Here is a 23,183-nt window from a genome sequence, read left to right as displayed (position 1 = left end):
CTGCCAATCTGATTTGTCCAGTCAATATGCAGATTAAAGTCACCCATTACAATTGTGGCGCCCTTCTTACACGCCTCCATTATTTCCCGATTTATACTTTGTCCTACAGTAAGGCAACTCTTTGGGGGTCTATAGACAACTTCCACCCGTGACATCTTCCCCTTGCTATTCCTTATCTCTACCCAAACTGATTCCACATCATGATCTATTGCACCTATGTAACAGCTCACCACCGCACAGATACCTTCCTTTATTAACAAAGCTACCACACCTCCTTTTCCTTTTTGCTTATTTTTCCAGAATGTCGAATGCCCTTGAATATTGAGTTCCCAGCCTTGATCACCCTGCAACCATGTCTCTGTAATAGTTATCAAGTGACATCCACGAATTTCTATTTGTGCCGTCAACTCATCTATCTTGTTACAAATGCCACGTGCATTCAGATAAAGAGCCTTAAGCTTTGACTTTTTACCATTATTACTCGTTCTGGTTATAATTTCTGCTGCACTCTTCTGCTTATATTTTCTGTCACACTTTAATTATCATTCGCCTCTTCACTACCCTGCTCCTCTGCTCTCTCATTTCTTTTTGGTTTTTTTAAACTTCCCTTCAATTGAGCCCTCCCCCCAACTAATTAGTTTTAAAGCCCTATCCACAACCCTAGTTATACGATTCACCAGGACACTGGTCCCAGCATGGTTCAAATGAAACCCATCCCGACAGAACAGCTTGAAAAGGTTATTGGACAGCAGACAGGAAAGTGGAGTCAAGGCCAAAATCAGATCAGCAGAGCTGGCTCAATGGGCCAAATGGCCTACTCCTGCTCCCTCCCTCCTTGTGTGAGGTAAGCACAGTGGTGAGGGATGGACAATGGTGGCCACAGGGGGAACAAAAAATGACTCCGGTCACCATTCATTCCACTACAATAATTGACCTCAGCCCCATTTTGAACATAAGTTGCATTTTTGATCACTCCATTAAGGTAGGGATAGAGTGGACCAGAGGTTCGCGTGTACAGGTTGGAAAATGGTTTACAACATACCACAGAGAGCAGCACTTAAAGTAAATTGCGTTCAGATCTGTCCTCACCATTGTAGTGTATCAACAAGTAAAACAGCAGGGTGTACAAACACTTCACTGGCCCAGCAAACGTCATTTCCACTGGGCTCTACGCTTCCCTCTACAGTCCGGCGAAACCTTTATTTAGACTCCTTGCTGTCAGGATTATTAGTGACACTGGACGCCTGTTTCTGAAGGTTTGAGGGGGAAAAACAGTGTTAAAATGTAATCTTCTTCCCAGTTGCATTGAGCGATGGCAAAATTGGATGTAGACAGAAACAATCACATGTGGTGATTGTTCTGCCATATTCAGTCCCAAGTTCAGCTCCTTGAGGTCAATCTGGGAATGAATGTTGGGCACAGAAGCTAACTGGTGCCTTTTGACCAAACAATCTATGCTAGTGTTTATGTTCCGCACAAACCCAGCCCCCCTAATCTAACCCCATCAACATATCCCTTGATGCCTTTCTCCCTCATGTGTGTTTATCCAGCTTCCCCTTAAATGCATCCTAGCTGGTTGCCTGATGCAGCAAGTTCCACATTCTCACCAATATCTGAGTGAAGAGGTTTCTCTTGAATTCTTTACCGGATTTATTAGTGACCAACTGATATTTATGGCCCTTTGTTTCGGACTTGCCCACAAGTGGAAACACCCATTACTCTAGTCGACCCCATCAGACCCTTTCATAAGCTTAAAACCCTCTATTGGGCCACTCCTTAAAAGAGCCCCAGCTTTCCTGGTAGTTATAACATTGGAACATTGGAAATAGGAGCAGGAGTAGGTTATTCGGCCTCTGGATCCCACTCCACCATTCAGTTAGATCTTGGCTGATCTTCTACCTCAATGCCATGTTTTTACTATCTAGAAATCTATCGATCTCTGTCTTGAACATACTCAACGACTGAGCCTCCACCGCCCTCTGGGGTAGAAAATTCCCTAGATTCACTACCCTTAGTTTTAAACAGTTCTCCCACAAAAGGAAACATCCTCTCCACATCCACCCTGTCAAGTCCCCCTCAGGATCTTATTTGTTTCAATTAAGTTGCTTCCTGATCTACTAAACTCCAACGGATACAAGCCTAGCCTGTCCAACCTTTCCTCATAACACAACCTGCCCATTCTAAGTAGTCTGGTAAACCTCTGAACTGCATCCAGCTCATTTACACCCTTCCTTAAATAAGGTGATCAATACTGTACACAGTAGTCCAGATGTGGTCTCACTCGTGCCCTGTACAGCTGAGGCATCACGTATTGTTTTCAATTCCCCTCGCAATAAATGATCACATTCTATTAGCTTTCCAAATTACTTTCTGTACCTGCATACTAGCCTTTTGCAATTCATGCACTAAGACACCCAAATCCCTCTGCATCTCAGAGCTCTGTAGTCTCTCACCATTTAGATAATATGCCTCTCTTTTATTTTTCCTGCCAAAATGGACAATTTCACATTTCCCCACATTATACTCCATTTGCCAGATCTTAGCCCAATCACTTAACCTATCTATGTCCTTTTGTAGCCTCCTTATGTCCTCTTCACAAATTACTTTCCTACCCTATTTTGTGTCATCAGCAAATTTGGCAACCATCCCATCCATCCCTCCATCCAAGTCATTAATATAAATTGTAAACAGTTGAGGTCCCAGCACTGATCCCTGTGACATACCACTCGTTACATCTTGCCAACCTGAAAAATACACATTTATGCCCACTCTCTGCTTCCTGTTAGCCGGCCAATCTTCTATCCATGCCAATATGTTACCCCCTACACCATGAGCTTTTGTTTTCCGCAATAACCTTTGATATGCCAATTTATCAAATGCCTTCTGGAAATCTAAGTACAGTACATCCACCTGTTCTCCTTTATCCACAGCACATGTTACTTCCAATAAGTCAGTTAAACATTATTTCCTTGTCACAAAACCATGTTGACTCTGCCTGATGACCTTGAACTTATCCAAGTGCCCTGCTATAGCTTCTTTAATAACAGCTTCTAACATTTGCTCTATGATAGATGTTAAGCTAAGAGACCTGTAACTTCCTGCTTTCTGTCTCCATCCCTTTTTGAATAATGGGGTTACATTTGCTATCTTCCAATCTAAAGCGACCTTCACCTAGGCTGAAGTCCATCAGAACCCAAGCACTTGTCAGTCCCGCAGCTCCAACAACTTACTCAGTACCACTTCTCTGGTGGCTGTAATTTTCCTAAGTTCCTCCCTCCCTTCCATTTCCTAATTTTTGGCTGCTTCTGGGATGTTACTTGTATCCTCTATATTGAAGACTGATGCAAAATACCTGTTCAATTCATTTCCTTGTTTTCCATGATCAATTCTCCAGGCTCATTTTCCATAGGACCAATGCTCACTTTGTTAACTCGTTTCTTTTTTAACTATTTATAGAATCTCTTACTATCTGCTTTTATATTTCTGGCTTGTTTTCTCTCGTACTCTAATTTTTTCCCTCCTTATTTATCTTTTAGTCATCCTTTGCTGTTCCTAATATTCTGTCCAATCTTCTGACCTTCCACCTATCTTTGTACAATTACATATTTTTTCTTTACGTTTGATACTATCTTTAACCTTTCTAGTTAACCACAGATGGTGTGTCCGCCCTTTGGACTTTTTCTTACTTGTTGGAATGCATCTATTCTGTGTATTCTGACATATCCCCTTAAATGTTTGCCACTGCCATCTCTATCGACCGATCCCTTAACCTAATTTGCCAATTCATTTTTAGCCAGCTCTGCTTTCATGCCCTCATAATTGCCGCTATTTAAGTTTAAAAACATAGGCCTGAATTTTACCCTTAGTGGGCACGCGCGACCAGTGGGCCCGGGAGTGACTGGGAAATGGACCGCCGACCGCCATCAGCTAATTAACGGCCAGCCAGCGTGAAACACGTCACTGAAAAACTCAGCGTTGCCGGGTGGGAGCAGGGAAGAGGGCGGACAATGATGACACTGCAGGCACAGGTGAGCGCTGTGAGAGAGCTCCATGAAGGCAGACAGCTGCCTCCAGGAGCTGCAGACCTGCAAATAATGAAATAAAGCTGTTAAAAAGCTTCAAGGAAACGTCCATGCAGTACAATCAAGCATCTGAAAGCATACCTCATAAAAATGCTGCCTCCAGGTATTTATTTTTATTTTATTTCCAAACGGAGATTTCATTCCTTGGATGAGGTTTGATGAAAAATGCAAAGGCCACCTGGCCGATTTGCCCATCTACCAACCGTAAGGTTGGACGGGCCACAAAGAATCGCAGACAACTGCACTGTTAATGAACTTAATTGCCCTCTTAATTTTTGGCAGGTATGCTTCCGACACCTGCCTGATGTCATCTCACGCAATTTTACGCCCGATTGGGTCGGGTGTGCATCCAGCCGCGAGTCTTAAAATTCTGCTCATATCTCAGACCCACTCCTCTCTCCCTCAAACTGAATGTAAAATTCAAGCATATTATGGTCACTGCTACCTAGAGGTGCCTTCACCATGAGATTATTAATTAATCCCATCTCGTTGCACAATACCAGGTTTACTATAGCCTGCTCTCTGGTTGGCACCAGAACATGCTCTTTCTAAGAAACTATCCCAGAAACATTCTATCAACTCTTCATCTAGGCTACCTTTGCCCATCTGCCTTTTCCAGTCTATATGTAGATTGAAATCTCCCATGATCATTGCTTTCTGACAAGCTCTCTTTATTTCTTCCTTCATGCTCCATTCTACCATGTGGTTACTATTAGGGGGCCTGTACACGACTCCCACAAGTGACTTCTTGCCTTCATCATTTCTCATCTCTACCCAAACCGTTTCTACATCCTGGTTTCCAGAACTTAGGTCATCCCTCTCTATTGTGCTAATACCATCATTAACTAACAGAGCCCTCCCTCCACCTTTTCCTTTCTTCCTGTCATTCCTAAATGTCCTGTACCCTTCAATATTCAGGTCCCAATCCATGTTTTCGTAATGGCTATCAAATCGTACTCATTTATTTTTATGTGCGCTCTCAGTTCATCTGTTTTGTTTTGAATGCTTCGTGCATTCAGATACAGAGCTTTTACTTTTATCCTTTTATTCTTTTTAGAACCTCTGGTCTCATCAATTGATTTACTGTTAAATTTGTACTCTCTATCCCTTCCTGTCACTGTCTGTTTTTCATTTCCTGTAATAATACTTTTCTCTTTCGCCTTGTCTCTACTCTTTGGTTTACCACATCCCCCCATATTTGTACCCTTGCCCCAACTATTCAGCTTAAAACCCTTTCTACTTCCCGAGTTATGCGGCTCGCAAGAACACTGGTCCCAGCACGGTTCAGGTGAAGACTGTCCCAACGGTACAGATCCCACTTTCCCAAGTACTGGTGCCAGTGCGCCACAAACTCTTTCTCCCATGACAGTCTTTGAGTCACACATTCATCTCCCTAATCTGATTTGTCCCATACCAATTTGCACGTGGCTCAGGTAATAATCCAGAGATTATGACCTTTGAGGTTCTGCTTCTTAATTTGGTGCCTAGGTTCTCATACTGACTATGCAGAGCCACCTTCCTCATCCTGCCTATGTCGTTGGTATCAACATGGACCCAGACAACTGGATCCTCCCCCTCCTACTGTGAGTTCCTCTCCAGCCCTGAGCAGATGTCCTGAACCCTGGCACCGGGCAGGCAACACAGCCGTCTGGACTCTCACTCTTTGCTGCACAGAATGGTGTCAATCCCTCTTACTATACTGTCCCCTATTGCCACTACATTCCTTGTAACTCCCCCTGCTTGAATGGCTTCCTGTACCATGGTGCCACAGCCAGTCAACCCATCCACCCTGAAGCCCCCACTCTCATCCAAACAAGCTGAAAAAACCTCAAACCTGTTGGACAAATGCCAAGGCTGAGGCTCCTGCACTCCTGCCCTCCGGGTCCCCTTATCTGCCTCACTTGAAGTCGGACCCTCCAGTCCCTAACCACTGACCAAATCAGAAAACTCTTCCTAAGGGGTGTGACCGCCTCCTGGGATAAAGTGTCCAGGTAAATTTCCCCCCTCCCTGATGTGCCGCAGTGTCTGCAGCTCGGCCTCCAGCTCAATAACTCAGAGCCGAAGTTCCTGCAGCTGCAAACACTTACTGCAGATGTGCATGCCCTGGATCACACCGGTATTCAGAAGTCCCACATCCTGCAATCGCAGCATATCACCTACCCTGCCATCTCCAACATGTGTTAATTAATTACTTGCCAATTAATTAATTATAATTAATAAAGCTAACACTTTCTAATAGGTTTTGGCACTGTGAGTAAAATTTACAATACTGATTTTAAAAAATACAGTACTTACATTACTGATAAAACTAATAATACTCGTTACTGGATAACCTGTTGCTTCTACTGCATCAAGTAGAAATCAAACACTGGAGGCTGAAAAAGAGTATAAGTAAAAATACACCTTCTTCCCGCCCTTCACCGAACTTCCTACTCTGCAAACTTTACTTCCTGCAGTGAGCCTTACCTAAAGCACCGCTATCCCACTATGCACTGAATTCCCACTTTGAACCCAAGTTCCCAAATACACTCGCTCAGTCTCACTCAGGCTGAAGTCTCCCCTCACTGACCTTGCACCTCTCACTGTAACCTTGTAAGAATTCTGTGTCTTTCAATGAGATTGCCTCTCGTTCTCATCTCAGTTCCTGGTAAATCTTTTTATGCATCTACCCCAGTTCTTCTATATACTGTTCTTAATATACAGACTAAAGTTCCGAGTGTGGTCTAACCCAGGGTGCATACGAACACATGAATTAGGAGCAGGAATAGGCCACTCGGCCCCTCGAGCCTGTTCCATCATTCAATAAGATAAAGGCTGATCTGATTTTAACCTCATATTCCAGTCAACCACCACCCCCCAACCCAGCACCGATAACCTTTTACCCCCTTGCTTATCAAGAATCTATCTCCCTCTGCCTTAAAAACATTCAAATATTCTGCCTCAACCACCTTTTGAGGAAGAGAATTCCAAAGTCTCACAACCCTCAGAGAGAAAAAAATTTCCTCTCTGTCCTAAATGGGTAACCCATTATTTTGAAACAGTGACCCTGAGTTCTAGGGTCTGTAGGGTCTGTACAAGTTTAACATAACGCCTCTGTTTTTCAGTTCTAACCCTTTAGAAATAAACCCCAGCGCTCTGATTGCACTTTTGTGCCTTTGCAAACATAAGACCATAAGACATAGGAGCAGAAATTAGGCAATTCGGCCCATCGAGTCTGCTCCGCCATTCAATCATGGCTGATAAGTTTCTCAACCCCATTCTCCCGCCTCCTCCCCGTAACCTTTAATCCCCTTACCAATCAAGAACCTATCTATCTCGGTCTTAAGTACACTCAATGACCTGGCCTCCACAGCCTTCTGTGGGGCTACTTTTACTGATTTCTGTATCTATCCAGATCACTTTTCTGCTCTACTCCATTTAGACTCTTATCTCCCAAGGTATACCAAAACATATACCCACTCACATCTAGCTACACTGAAATTCATATGCCAATTACACACTCATTGTGCAAGCTTACGAATGTCTTATAATTTATTATCTGTATACCTAAAAGTATGTGGAAGTAACGGTTGAAATTATGTTTCGGACTCAAGTTTACGCGCACTGTCATTTTAACAAACTGAAGCACATCCAATATCACAGTTCTACATGACTAACTGCAAACTCACAAACGTCTGATGCTCCTCCAACAGTGAACGTTATATGATCCCTTTGAATCAGAAATTCAGTCTCTCACTCCAACACAAACCTCAGTGCAGCTCGCAGAACTAGGACATTCGTCTTACAATTGTCTCACTCTTCTCCAGCCACCCCCGCCCCACCCCCCCAAGCCTTTGTTTATATATCCTGTTTTCTCTTTGATCTGCCTGGAGAATACCAAGGCGGTCATGTAGAAGATAACGTTCATTTATTGACAATGTCTTGCTCGCTCGTCCGTGGTCTCTGTTAATGTCTGTTCCAAAGTTAATTGAGTGTGGCTCACACAGAGTAAGTGTTCTTCACACCTTGATGGACCCGACCCTTGGCCCCACAGAGCCATCGCTGCAGTCCGAGGATCAAGAACAATTATGCAGCGGTCATGGGCTGCTGGCGGCCTGTCTCTTGTCTTAAAGTGTCCGGGCACAAAGCAGAACTTGCCTTAAGCTTCTAATCGATGAGGTACCTTGCATTGTAGATCTTCCACTCTCAGGTAATTAAGGATCTGCATTTCCATGGGAGAGGTGGGGCCATTCGGTTGAGCACCATGAATTTGGCGGAAAATCCCTGGAAAGACCGCTTCAGTGGCCCTCGTGTGGCATCTGCCCAGGGTTCCCATGGAACTTCCATTAACACCGGCAGAGTTAGAAGTGAAATTTCCCCCCAGGAAATGGTGCAGTTAAGTCAGCAGCTGGTGGCAACCAGTTAGCATTGGCTGACACTGGTAGCTAAACACACCAACGTCTTATATTTATATAGCACCATGAACACAATGAAACATCCCAAAGCACTTCACAGGAGGCATTATAAAACAAAGTCCGACGCTGAGCCGCATAAGGAGACATTAGGGTCAGGTGACTAAAGGCTTGGTCAAAGAAGGAGGTTTTAAGCAGTGTCTTAAGGGAGGAAAGCGAGGTAGAGAGGTGTAGGGAGGGAATTCCAGAGCTTGGAGGCCGAGGCAACTGAAGCACAACCACCACCGGGTGAGCACTTAAAATCGGTGATGCTTAAGAGTCCAGAATTAGAGGAGCGCAGAGATCACGGGGGTTGGGGAGCTGGAGGAGATTACAGAGATAGGGAGGAGCAAGATCATGGAGGGATTCAAAAACAAGGGTGAGAACTTTAAAATCAAATCAATGTTTGACAGGAGGCCTATGTAGGTCAGTGAGCACAAGGGTGATAGGCCTTGCTGTGAGTGCCCTTTTTTTTCATGTGATGTGGGCATCACTGGCAAGTCTAACATTTATTGCCCATCCCTAATTGCCCATCCCTAATTGCCCTTGAATTGAGCAGCTTGCCATTTCAAAGGGCAGTTAAAAGTCAACCACATTACAAGAGTCACAGTCACATGTAGGCCAGACTAGGTAAGGACAGCAGATTCCCTTCCCTAAAGGGCATCAGTGAACCAGATGGGGTTCTTACAACAATTGATGATAGTTGTCATGGTTAACATTACTGAGGCAGATTTTTATAAATTGAATTGAAATCCCACCAGCAGCTGTGGTGAGGTTTGAACTGATGCCCCCAAAATACCAGGCTGGGCCTCTGAGTTACTAGTCCAGTAACATTACCACTATACCACCAGCTCCCTACAGTCACATTTATCCATCACCTCTCAACGGCCTCACCTTAACTACTTTTATACATCCAACCTCACAATCCTCTGAGACATCAGAACACCTCTAATTTGGCCTTTTGAGTATATCTGGGTAAGTGGTGGTGTAGTGGTAGTACCACTGGACCAATACTCATGAGGTCCAGGCTAATATATTAGAAACATGGGTTCAAATCCCACCATAGTAGACAGTGGAATTTAAATTCAATTAATAAATCTGAAGCAGGAAGGTAGTTTCATCAATGGTAACCATTGATTGTTTTAAAAATCTAGCTGGTTCACTAATGTTCCTTTAGGGGTGGAAATCTGCTGTCCTTTTCTGGGCTGCATGCTTTTTGTAATATTGGTTCATGGGATGCTGGCTATGTTGCCCATCCCTAATTGCCCTTGAGAAGGTGGTGCTGAGCCACCTTCTTGAACCGCTGCAATCCATGTGGTGCAGGTACACCCACAGTGTTATTAGGGAGGGAGTTCCAGGATTTTGACCCAGCGACAGTGAAGGAACCTAGGATGGTGAGTGACTCCAGACCGACAGCAACGTGGTTGATTCTGAGGTGGCCTAGCAAGCTCACTCAACTCAGGGGCAAGCAGGGATGGGCAACAAATGCTGGCCTTGCCAGTGACGCCCACATCCCATGAAAGAAAAAAAAATGCCCAGATTTTAAGCGCTCCATCGTTGGCGTGCGTGCTTCCAGCTGCCTGGGCTCCAAGTTCTGGAATGCCCTTCAGAAACTTCTCCACCTCTATCCGTCTTTCTTCCTTTAAGATGTTTCTTAACACTTAGCCATTTGATCAAGTTTCTGGCCATCTGCCTAATGTGGCTCCGTGTCAAATTTCGCTTCAGAATGTTCCTGTGAACACCTTTGGGACATCGTATTCAGCTGAGGACTTTTGAACTAGTAAATGGGGAGGAGTGGAGGGGGTATGGTTGGTTGAGGGGAAGGCTCAGGTAAAATGTGCAGTATAGATAATAGTTTATCCAAACAAAATGGAAGAGAGTCGAGTAACAGTCAGAAATTTTACTTCTGTCACCACAGGTAAAGTGAAAAATAAATCATGCAAAAACAAACTAAATCAGGTCAAAGAACTAAGAAACGTGTCAGTAAAACATCAGACACAGAAGGACAGGTTAGGGCGTTGAGCCGTATAAACATTCTTTATACAAGCACACAGAGTATAAGGAACAAATGGAATGAATTGCAGCCACAAATACAACTTGGAGGGTATAACATGGTCATTATTCTGAGAACTAAATATAGATTTTTTTCTTCATGCAACATGTGCGTCACTTTTTTCTTTTTTTTTGCAAAAATATACTTTATTCATAAAATATCTTCAACCACATTCCAAACCATTTCAAAAACACCATTACAAAGGTACAATCCGGTTCAACTTTTACAAATTGTATCACCAGGTGCATCAGTACAAACAATATTACAATCATTTACAGCCTTTCATTTTGAGCTGTACAGCCCGAGGGGGTTTTAAACAGTTCCCAGCCCCTCGGTGCACTGTGGCAGAAAGGTCTTAGACAGCGACCCTTCCCCATTGCGCCTTTGCGGCAGCTGCCCCAAGCTTTAGTGCGTCCCTCAGCACGTAGTCCTGGACTTTGGATTGTGCCAGTCCGCAACACTCGGTCAGGGACAACTCTGTGCTGGAAGACCAACAAGTTTCGGGCAGACCAAAGCGCGTCTTTCACCGAGTTGATGATCCTCCAGCTGCAGTTGATGTTTGTCTCGGTGTGTGTCCCTGGGAACAGCCCGTAGAGCACCTGTGTCACAGAACTGCTCGGGATGAACCTCGACAGCAACCACTGCATCTCTCTCCAGACTTTCTTTGCAAAGGCACAATCCACGAGGAGGTGAACAACGGTCTCTTCCCCACCGCAGCCACCTCGAGGGCAACGTGCAGAGGGGGTGAGACTCCTGACGTGTAGGAAGGATCTGACGGGGAGGGCCTTTCTCACCACCAGCCAAGCTACGTCTTGGTGCTTGTTGGAAAGTTCTGGCGATGAGGCATTCTGCCAAATGACTTTGACAGTCTGCTCAGGGAACCATCCCACAGGGTCCACCCTCTCCTTTTCCCTCAGGGCCTCTAAGACGTTACGTGCTGACCACTGCCTGATGGACTTGTGGTCAAAGGTGTTTTTCTGCATAAATTTTTCCACGAGGGACAGGTGGTACGGCACGGTCCAACTACTTGGAGCGTTCCGCGGCAGCGTGGCCAGACCCATCCTTCGCAACACCGGGGACAGGTAGAACCTCAGCACGTAGTGACACTTGGTGTTTGCGTACTGAGGGTCTACACACCGCTTGATGCAGCCACACACAAAGGTGGCCATCAGTATGAGGGCGATGTTGGGCACGTTTTTTCCCCCTTTATCTAGAGGCTTGTACATCGCGTCCCTGCGGACACGATCCATTTTTGACCTCCAGATAAAGCGGAAGATGGCTCGAGTGATCGCCACCACGCAGGAGTGTGGAATGGGCCAGACCTGCACCACGTACAGCAACAGCGAGAGTGCCTCACACCTGATGACCAGGTTCTTGCCCGCAATGGAGAAGGAGCGTCGCTCCCACATGCCCAGTTTCCTTTTCACCATAGACACTCGCTCCTTCCAGTTTCTAACGCATGCCCTGATCCTTCCGAACCATATCCCCAGCACCTTCAAGCCGTCAGCCCTGACAGTGAAGGGGACAAAGGATCGGTCAGACCAGTTCCCAAAGAACATGGCCTCGCTCTTCCCACGATTTACCTTGGCTCCCGAGGCCAGTTCGAACTGGTCACAGATGTGGATCAGTCTGCGCACCGACAGCGGATCCGAGCAGAAGACGGCGACATCATCCATGTACAGGGAGGCTTTTACCTGAGTGCCTCCACTGCCTGGGATCGTCACTCCTCTTATGCCCAGATCCTTCCTGATGGACTCGGCAAAGGGTTCTATGCAACACACGAAAAGAACAGGCGAGAGAGGACAGCCCTGCCTGACTCCAGATTTAATCGGAAAGCTATCTGTTTCCCACCCATTGATTGAGACTGCGCTACTGATGTTAGTGTAGAGCAGTTGGATCCAATTTCGAATTCCCTCCCCAAACCCCGTTTTGGAGAGCACATCTACCATGTAGGTGTGCGATATTCTGTCAAAGGCCTTCTCCTGATCCAAGCTGATGAGGCAGGTATCCACACCCCTGTCCTGTACATAGGCAATCGTATCCCTGAGCAGCGCGAGGCTGTCAGAGATCTTCCTGCCTGGCACAGTGCAGGTCTGGTCAGGGTGAATCACCAATTCCAGAGCGGATATGACCCGATTGGCGATGACCTTGGACAGAATCTTATAGTCCACATTCAACAGTGAAATGGGTTGCCAATTTCTAATTTCCTCCCTTCCCCCCTTGTGCTTGTAGATGAGGGTGATGATGCCTTTCCTCATGGATTCTGACATACTACCGGCCAGGAGCATACTCTCGTACACTCCTAGCAGGTCTGGGCCGATCAAGTCCCACAGAGCCGAATACAACTCCGCCGGCAAGCCGTCGCTTCCGGGAGTTTTACTCTTCTCGAAGGACTCAAGGGCCTTAGTCAGTTCATCAGGAGTTAGCGGTTTGTCCAGGCTCTCCCGCGTACTGTTGTCTAAGACCTCCGTGATAGAGAACAGGAAGGACTGGGAGGCCATGCTGTCCGTGGGCTTCACGTCATACAATCCGGCATAAAAGGATTTGCTGATCCTCAAAATGTTGGACCATGATGACTTTACTGAGCCGTCTTCTTGCTTCAGGCTGCTGATCACAGAGCTCTCTCTGTGTACCTTTTGGAAGAAGAAACGTGAGCACGTCTCATCCTGGTCCACGGAGCGGACTCTGGAACGGAAGATGATCTTGGAGGCCTCCGAGGCAAAGTGCGAGGCTTGCTGGCTCTTCACCTCTTGGAGTTCCTCCTTGACATCGACCCCCATCAACTGCAGCCGGAGCAGATTCTGCATGTTTTTCTGGAGTCGAGACATTTCCCTCTGTTCCTTTCTAGCTTTCTGGGTGCCTTTGAGGATGAAAAACCTCTTGATGTTCCCCTTGATCGCTTCCCACCAGTGTGTCAGGGACTCAAAGAGGGGTTTCACGGTTCTCCAACTTTTGTAATCCCTCTTGAGCTCCTCAATGTTCTCTGGGGTCAGCAGTTGCACATTTAGCTTCCATGCCCCCCTGCCCACCCTCAGGTCCTTCTCCAAGTGGCAGTCCGCCAGTAGGAGGCAGTGGTCAGAGAAAAACACCGGCTTGACGTCGCTGGATCTGACTGTGAATGCACGGGACACAAACAGGAAGTCTATCCTGGAACGAATGGACCCGTCTGGCCGCAACCAGGTGTATCTACCCTGCGCTCCGTCTGCAGGGTTGCTGAAGACGTCGTGCAGCTTGGCATCCTTAACTGTTTCCATCAGGGATCTGGACGTGGCGTCCAATCTGCTGTCGGCCCTGCTGGATCGTCCAGCCGCATCGATGATGCAGTTAAAGTCACCGCCCAGAATGACCGGCCTGGAGGTCGCCAGCAGCAGTGGGAGCTGCTGAAAAACCTCCAGCCGCTCGGCCCCTTGTGACGGGGCGTACACGTTAATTAACCAGAGTGGAGCGTTCTTGTACATTACGTCTGCTACGAGGAGGCGCCCGCCCACCACCTCCTTAACCTCGGAGACGGTGAAGTTGCCTCCCCGCAGCAGAATACCCAGGCCGGAGGAACGAGAGTCGTTTCCGCCCAACCAGATTGATGGCCTGTGGGACCACCATTGTGACCATTGCCTGTAGGAGCTGAGGTGCGGTATCGCACACTCCTGCAGAAACAACAGGTCAGCTTTGACCTTGGCAAGGTAGTCCAAGGTCGCAACACATCGCGTAGTAGATTTAATGCTACGCACATTTATGGATACAATCTTTAAACCCATTTTAAAGCATTTATTCTCCTACCAAACCCGTTGTCTCTGAGAGTCCCAGACCTTTAGTCTGCTCCTTCATACCCGTAGTGAGCTCAAATTTCTTCACTTTGGATGGGCTGAGGAAGTTCTCCTTGGCAGTGTTCTGCTCAGGTGGCATCTGGGGGTTTGCGTAGAGAGCGGGTTTTGAGATGACCTTTGCTGGAGAAGCTTCTCCAAACCTCACCCCCTCTGGGGCGTTGCTGTTCCCGGCTTCCCGGAGCTGGGGTGCGATGATTGCCTCACTGCTCCCAGATTCCTGGGGCTGTGGTGCACTGGCCTCCTCAGGTTGCAGGCAAAGTTGGGGTGCGCTGGTCTCCCTGTTGTCTCCAATGTTCTGGAGCTCGGGTGTCTCGTCCTCCAACTCCCTAGAGCTTTGCCGCTTCTTCTGTCGGTGCCGCCCTGGCACTTCTTCATCCGAAGAGCTGCTGCCTTTGTCATCCATGTCGGATGGGAGACGCCTCTTGCCACTTGTCTGGGAAGTGGCTTTGCTTCTTCTTAGCCCCTTCTTCCTTTTGGCTCTCCTCACCGTCTGCCACTCCCCCTGCTGCTTTTCCACTGCTGCCTCCTCCTCCATTGATTCGCTGTCCTGAGGAGTGGGAGGTTCAGGGGGCAGTGCTGTTGATTGGCTATCTGTTGCCTCAATCTTTTCCTCCACCTTGTCTCTCTCTGTGTCCTCCTTTGTCCCATTGAGCTCCCTGGGGGCCTTGGTGGTTGAAGTGACACGAAGCATTTCTTCTGCTTCCCCCTCGTTGGCTTTGGCTGCCCGTGCGTAAGTACGGCAGCGTTTGGGGCAGGTCCTGTAGAGGTGGCCTGCTCCGCCACACAGGTTGCAGCATTGAGCCTGTTTGCAGTCTTTTGTCTGGTGCCCTTCCTGTTTGCAGTTCTTGCAGAGGGAGGCGCTGCAGTTGGCCGCCACATGACCAGCCTTGCCGCATGAGCAACAATGCTTGGGTTGCCCAGCGTAGACCAGGTAGCCACGGTTTCCCCCGATAGCGAATCTGGAAGGAGGGTGGAAAATGGCTCCCTTACTGTCGGTCTTTAGCGTGACCTTAAACTGGCGTTTGCCTGTCCAGATCCCCAAGTCGTCTCGAATCTCGGTGCAGCTCCCCACCTTATCTAAGTACCTGGTGAGGAAGGTGACCACGTCGGCGACAGGGACGAAGGGGTTGTAAAGATGCACCGTCGCCACCCGGTCCCATTACAACGGCAGAGCAAAGAGTGGCTCCGCCGTCAGGATCTTCATCTCCGGCAGGTCTCTCTTCTCCTCGAACACCCTCAGGAGCTGGACGCAGTCTGCCACCCGCTTGAACGTCACGTCGAAAAATCCAGCGCTGGGGAAGTCCCGCAGGGTGTAGATCTCCGCAGCTTCAAAACCGCACGCCTTCAACAGGATCCTCCTGGCAAAGAAGGCCCGATCCATAGGTGATCCTCCTTCGCTGTCCTTCACCGTGACTCGGACGGTGTTAGATATCCTATGGTATGGGGTTCGATTGGTTATAGCATTTGCTTCCCGACCTTACCTTGGCAGAACCATGCTCATGGTCTCTCCCCTGCCAGGTAAGCGTCACTGGCAAGGCCAGCATTTGTTGCCCATCCCCAATTGTACTTGAACTGGGAGACTTGCTCAGCCATTTCAGAGTCAACCACATTATTGTAGGTCTGACCAGGTAAAGATGGCAGGTTTCCTTCCCTAAAGGACATTAGTGAAGCAAATGGGATTTTTTTTAATATAACAATTGACGAGAGCTTCATGGTTACCGTTACAGGGACAATCAAATCCAGATTTATCAATTAAATTTAAATTCCACTAGCTGTTATGGAGGGATGTGACCCCTCGCTGGTGCATTAGCTTGGGCCTACTGGATTTGTAGCTCAGTGACATTACCACCACACCACCATCTCCCCAACGTCTGGAGGAAAGATAGGGGAAATGGTTGAGGAGGCGTGCTTAAGGATGAAATCACTTCACAGGTAAGAGTGGATATAACAAGAGTTAAGGAGGTTGTGGAGATTATATGGGTTCATTAAGAAAAAGAGAAGCATCTAAGAATGTAATGGGAGTTGTGCGTAGACCCCCACAGTAGTAGCTGTGAAGTGGTAGATTGTATGAATGCAGAAATTAGACATGCACGTAGCAAAGGCAGCATGGGTTTTAATAGGGGGATTTTAACTTTCATATAGGTTAGGACATTCCTGTGACAAGCAGACTAGCACATATCAGAAAGTAAATGAATTTCTTGAGTGCGTCTGGGATAGGTTTCTGCAGCAACATATCCTTGAGCCAATAAGTGGTGGTGGCAGAGTGGTATTGTCATTGGACCAGTATTTCAGAGACCCAGGGCCTGGGGTTTGAATCCCACCACAACAGATGGTGGAATTTGAATTTAATAAAAAACCTGGAATTAAAAGTCTAATGACAACCATGAAATGATTGTTGTAAAAACCCATTGGTTGTTGTAAAATTTGCTGTCTGTACCTGCTCTGGTCTATATCTGACTCCAGACCCCAATGTGTTTGACTCTGATATGGCCTAGCAAGCAATTGTATCCAGCCATTAAAAAGGAATGAAATTAGATGGTCAACCTTAGCACTGGAAATGACAATGGCAAACCCTTTTTACTAACACCTGGTGACTTGTGCCAAAATCGGGAGAGCTGTCTCACATACCTGTCAAGCAACAGCCTGACATAGTCATACTCACGGAATCATACCTTACAGATCATGCCCCAGACACCACCATCCCTGGGTATGTTCAGAGAAGGTTTACTAAACTAATACCAGGAATAGTCTTATGAGGAAAGGTTAGGCAGGCTAGGCTTATATCCACTGGAATTTAGAAGAGTAAGAAGCAACTTGATTGAAACCTTTAAGATCCTGAGGGGTCTGGACAGGTGGATATGGAGAAGATGGCACCACATCCACAAACATTCACTCCCTCCACCACTGATGCACAGTGGCAGCAGTGTGTACCATCTACAAGATGCACTGCAGAAATTCACCAAGGCTCCTTAGACAGCACCTTCCAAACCCACAACCTCTACCATCTAGAAGGACAAGAGCAGCAGGTAGATGGGAACACCACCACCTGGAACTTCCCCTCCAAGCCACTCACCATCCTGACTTGAAAATATATCGTTGTTCCTTCACTGTCGCTGGGTCAAAATCCTGGAACTTCCTCCCTAACAGCTCTGGGGGTGTACCTACACCACATGAACTGCAGCGGGTCAAGAAGGCGGTTCACCATCACCTTCTCAAGGGCAATTAGGGATGGGCAATAAACGCTGGCTCAGCCAGTGACACCCACATCCCATGAACTAAGAAAAGAAATGCCTGCCAAAGTCAAAATGACCCTAATTTATTTTCAAGCACCAACGGAGGGGGCTGGTGTAACCTAATGCACTGGGCAGGAATGCCCAGAGGGTTTGGTGAAATGCCAGTTAACATCCTGCCCAACATTACGCGCCACTGACTTCAACGGAAAGTGAAATTGGGTGGGGCAGCAATCCGATGGTGCGTTCGATCCTGTCAGTTTCCCGATGGGCAGGTTGGAGTAAAATTCCTCTCACTACCCTAGCCCCGAGCCACCCAGTGCCAGCCAAATCTGAGGCAGCAGAAAGTAGCTTAGCAACTCCTTCGTGATCCGGGTCCAAATGAGTTGAAATTCAGTCCTGAGTCAATGTATTTTGGATGAGCACTTGGCACGTCATAACATTCAAGGCTATGGGCCAAGTGCTGGTAAATGGGATTAGGTAGGTAGGTCAGGTGTTTCTCACGTGTCAGTGCAGATTCGATGGGCCGAAGGGCCTCTTCTGCACTGTGATTCTATTTTTCTTCTCTTCATGGGGTGGCATCGCTGGCATGCATTGGTTGCCCACCTCTCCTTGCCATCGAAAGCATTAAGAATCCACCACATTGCAATGGATCTGGAATCATAAAGGCCAGTTAAAGATGGCAGATGTCCTTCCTTCAGAGATATTAGTGAACCAGAATGGCTTTTATGACAATCAGTCCTTGTTGTTCAGAGTTACCATTACTGACAGTAACTTCCAAATGCAGTTTTATTTGAAATTAAATGAATTTAAATTGAACCCAGTGCCATGATTGGATTTGAACTCACCGCCCCAGATCATCAGGGCATTGCGATTACTATGCACTGACATTTGCACTAAAGTACTGTCTCACCACTGGCAATTGCTTGGCAAGACGTTGTCAATCATCCCACAGAATGTATAAAATTGCAGTGCAATAAAGTGCCATTCGGATGTTAAAACAGAGCTGAATGAGCTTCACTCTCTGCCCCAATATTTACCATTGACCCAATCCTTCCATAAATCGTGTATCACTAACTCTCTCTCCAATACACTGTGTATCACTAACCCTCTCTCCAATACACTGTGTATCACTCATCCTCTCTCCAATACACTGTGTATCACTCATCCTCTCTCCAATACACTGTGTATCACTCATCCTCTCTCCAATACACTGTGTATCACTAACCCTCTCTCCAATACACTGTGTATCACTCATCCTCTTTCCAATACACTGTGTATCACTCATCCTCTCTCCAATACACTGTGTATCACTCATCCTCTCTCCAATACACTGTGTATCACTCATCCTCTCTCCAATACACTGTGTATCACTCATCCTCTCTCCAATACACTGTGTATCACTCATCCTCTCTCCAATACACCGTGTATCACTAACCCTCTCTCCAATACACTGTGTATCACTAACTCTCTCTCCAATACACCGTGTATCACAAACCCTCTCTCCAATACACTGTGTATCATTAACCCTCTCTCCAATACACTGTGTATCACTCATCCTCTCTCCAATACACCGTGTATCACTAACCCTCTCTCCAATACACTGTGTATCACTCATCCTCTCTCCAATACACTGTGTATCACTAACCCTCTCTCCAATACAGTGTATCACTAACCCTCTCTCCAATACACTGTGTATCACTAACCCTCTCTCCAATACAGTGTATCACTCATCCTCTTTCCAATACACTGTGTATCACTAACCCTCTCTCCAATACACTGTGTATCACTAACCCTCTCTCCAATACACTGTGTATCACTAACCCTCTCTCCAATACACTGTGTATCACTAACTCTCTCTCCAATACACTGTGTATCACTCATCCTCTTTCCAATACACTGTATCACTAACCCTCTCTCCAATACAGTGTATCACTAACCCTCTCTCCAATACTCTGTGTATCATTCATCCTCTTTCCAATACACTGTGTATCACTAACCCTCTCTCCAATACACTGTGTATCATTCATCCTCTCTCCAATACACTGTGTATCATTCATCCTCTCTCCAATACACTGTGTATCACTAACCCTCTCTCCGATACACTGTGTATCATTCATCCTCTCTCCAATACACTGTGTATCACTAACCCTCTCTCCAATACACTGTGTATCATTCATCCTCTCTCCAAAACACTGTGTATCATTCATCCTCTCTCCAATAAACTGTGTATCACTAACCCTCTCTCCAATACACTGTGTATCACTCATCCTCTTTCCAATACACTGTGTATCACTCATCCTCTCTCCAATACACTGTGTATCACTCATCCTCTCTCCAATACACTGTGTATCACTCATCCTCTCTCCAATACACTGTGTATCACTCATCCTCTCTCCAATACACTGTGTATCACTCATCCTCTCTCCAATACACCGTGTATCACTAACCCTCTCTCCAATACACTGTGTACCACTAACTCTCTCTCCAATACACCGTGTATCACAAACCCTCTCTCCAATACACTGTGTATCACTAACCCTCTCTCCAATACACTGTGTATCACTCATCCTCTCTCCAATACACCGTGTATCACTAACCCTCTCTCCAATACACTGTGTATCACTCATCCTCTCTCCAATACACTGTGTATCACTAACCCTCTCTCCAATACAGTGTATCACTAACCCTCTCTCCAATACACTGTGTATCACTAACCCTCTCTCCAATACAGTGTATCACTCATCCTCTTTCCAATACACTGTGTATCACTAACCCTCTCTCCAATACACTGTGTATCACTCATCCTCTTTCCAATACACTGTGTATCACTCATCCTCTCTCCAATACACTGTGTATCATTCATCCTCTCTCCAAAACACTGTGTATCATTCATCCTCTCTCCAATACACTGTGTATCACTAACCCTCTCTCCAATACACTGTGTATCACTCATCCACTTTCCAATACACTGTGTATCACTCATCCTCTCTCCAATACACTGTGTATCACTCATCCTCTCTCCAATACACTGTGTATCACTCATCCTCTCTCCAATACACTGTGTATCACTCATCCTCTCTCCAATACACTGTGTATCACTCATCCTCTCTCCAATACACCGTGTATCACTAACCCTCTCTCCAATACACTGTGTACCACTAACTCTCTCTCCAATACACCGTGTATCACAAACCCTCTCTCCAATACACTGTGTATCACTAACCCTCTCTCCAATACACTGTGTATCACTCATCCTCTCTCCAATACAACGTGTATCACTAACCCTCTCTCCAATACACTATGTATCACTCATCCTCTCTCCAATACACTGTGTATCACTAACCCTCTCTCCAATACAGTGTATCACTAACCCTCTCTCCAATACACTGTGTATCACTAACCCTCTCTCCAATACAGTGTATCACTCATCCTCTTTCCAATACACTGTGTATCACTAACCCTCTCTCCAATACAGTGTATCACTAACCCTCTCTCCAATACTCTGTGTATCACTCATCCTCTTTCCAATACACTGTGTATCACTAACCCTCTCTCCAATACACTGTGTATCACTCATCCTCTCTCCAATACACCGTGTATCACTCATCCTCTCTCCAATACACCGTGTATCACTAACCCTCTCTCCAATACACTGTGTATCACTAACCCTCTCTCCAATACTTTGTGTATCACTCATCCTCTTTCCAATACACTGTGTATCACTAACCTTCTCACCAATACACTGTATATCACTAACCCTCTCTCCAATACACTGCGTATCACTAACCCTCTCTCCAATACACTGTGTATCACTAACCCTCTCTCCAATACTCTGTGTATCACTCATCCTCTTTCCAATACACAGTGTATCACTAACCTTCTCTCCAATACACAATGTATCATTCATCCTCTCTCCAATACACCATGTACCACTAACCCTCTCTCCAATACAGTGTATCACTCATCCTCTCTCCAATACACCGTGTATCACTAACCCTCTCTCCAATACAGTGTATCACTCATCCTCTTTCCAATACACTGTGTATCACTAACCCTCTCTCCAATACACTGTGTATCACTAACCCTCTCTCCAATACACTGTGTATCACTAACCCTCTCTCCAATACACTGTGTATCACTAACCCTCTCTCCAATACACTGTGTATCACTAACTCTCTCTCCAATACACTGTGCATCATTCATCCTCTTTCCAATACACTGTGTATCACTAACCCTCTCTCCAATACACTGTGTATCATTCATCCTCTCTCCAATACACTGTGTATCATTCATCCTCTCTCCAATACACTGTGTATCACTAACCCTCTCTCCAATACACTGTGTATCATTCATCCTCTCTCCAAAACACTGTGTATCATTCATCCTCTCTCCAATACACTGTGTATCACTAACCCTCTCTCCAATACACTGTGTATCACTCATCCTCTTTCCAATACACTGTGTATCACTCATCCTCTCTCCAATACACTGTGTATCACTCATCCTCTCTCCAATACACTGTGTATCACTCATCCTCTCTCCAATACACTGTGTATCACTCATCCTCTCTCCAATACACCGTGTACCACTAACCCTCTCTCCAATACACTGTGTACCACTAACTCTCTCTCCAATACACCGTGTATCACAAACCCTCTCTCCAATACACTGTGTATCACTAACCCTCTCTCCAATACACTGTGTATCACTCATCCTCTCTCCAATACACCGTGTATCACTAACCCTCTCTCCAATACACTGTGTATCACTCATCCTCTCTCCAATACACTGTGTATCACTAACCCTCTCTCCAATACAGTGTATCACTAACCCTCTCTCCAATACACTGTGTATCACTAACCCTCTCTCCAATACAGTGTATCACTCATCCTCTTTCCAATACACTGTGTATCACTAACCCTCTCTCCAATACACTGTGTATCACTCATCCTCTTTCCAATACACTGTGTATCACTCATCCTCTCTCCAATACACTGTGTATCATTCATCCTCTCTCCAAAACACTGTGTATCATTCATCCTCTCTCCAATACACTGTGTATCACTAACCCTCTCTCCAATACACTGTGTATCACTCATCCTCTTTCCAATACACTGTGTATCACTCATCCTCTCTCCAATACACTGTGTATCACTCATCCTCTCTCCAATACACTGTGTATCACTCATCCTCTCTCCAATACACTGTGTATCACTCATCCTCTCTCCAATACACTGTGTATCACTCATCCTCTCTCCAATACACCGTGTATCACTAACCCTCTCTCCAATACACTGTGTACCACTAACTCTCTCTCCAATACACCGTGTATCACAAACCCTCTCTCCAATACACTGTGTATCACTAACCCTCTCTCCAATACACTGTGTATCACTCATCCTCTCTCCAATACACCGTGTATCACTAACCCTCTCTCCAATACACTGTGTATCACTCATCCTCTCTCCAATACACTGTGTATCACTAACCCTCTCTCCAATACAGTGTATCACTAACCCTCTCTCCAATACACTGTGTATCACTAACCCTCTCTCCAATAC

Source organism: Cetorhinus maximus, chromosome 21, assembly GCF_964194155.1.
Source record: "Cetorhinus maximus chromosome 21, sCetMax3.hap1.1, whole genome shotgun sequence".
Lineage (NCBI taxonomy): Eukaryota > Metazoa > Chordata > Chondrichthyes > Lamniformes > Cetorhinidae > Cetorhinus > Cetorhinus maximus.
The sequence above is the reverse complement of the archived record's forward strand: the minus strand, read 5'-3'. Positions refer to the sequence as shown.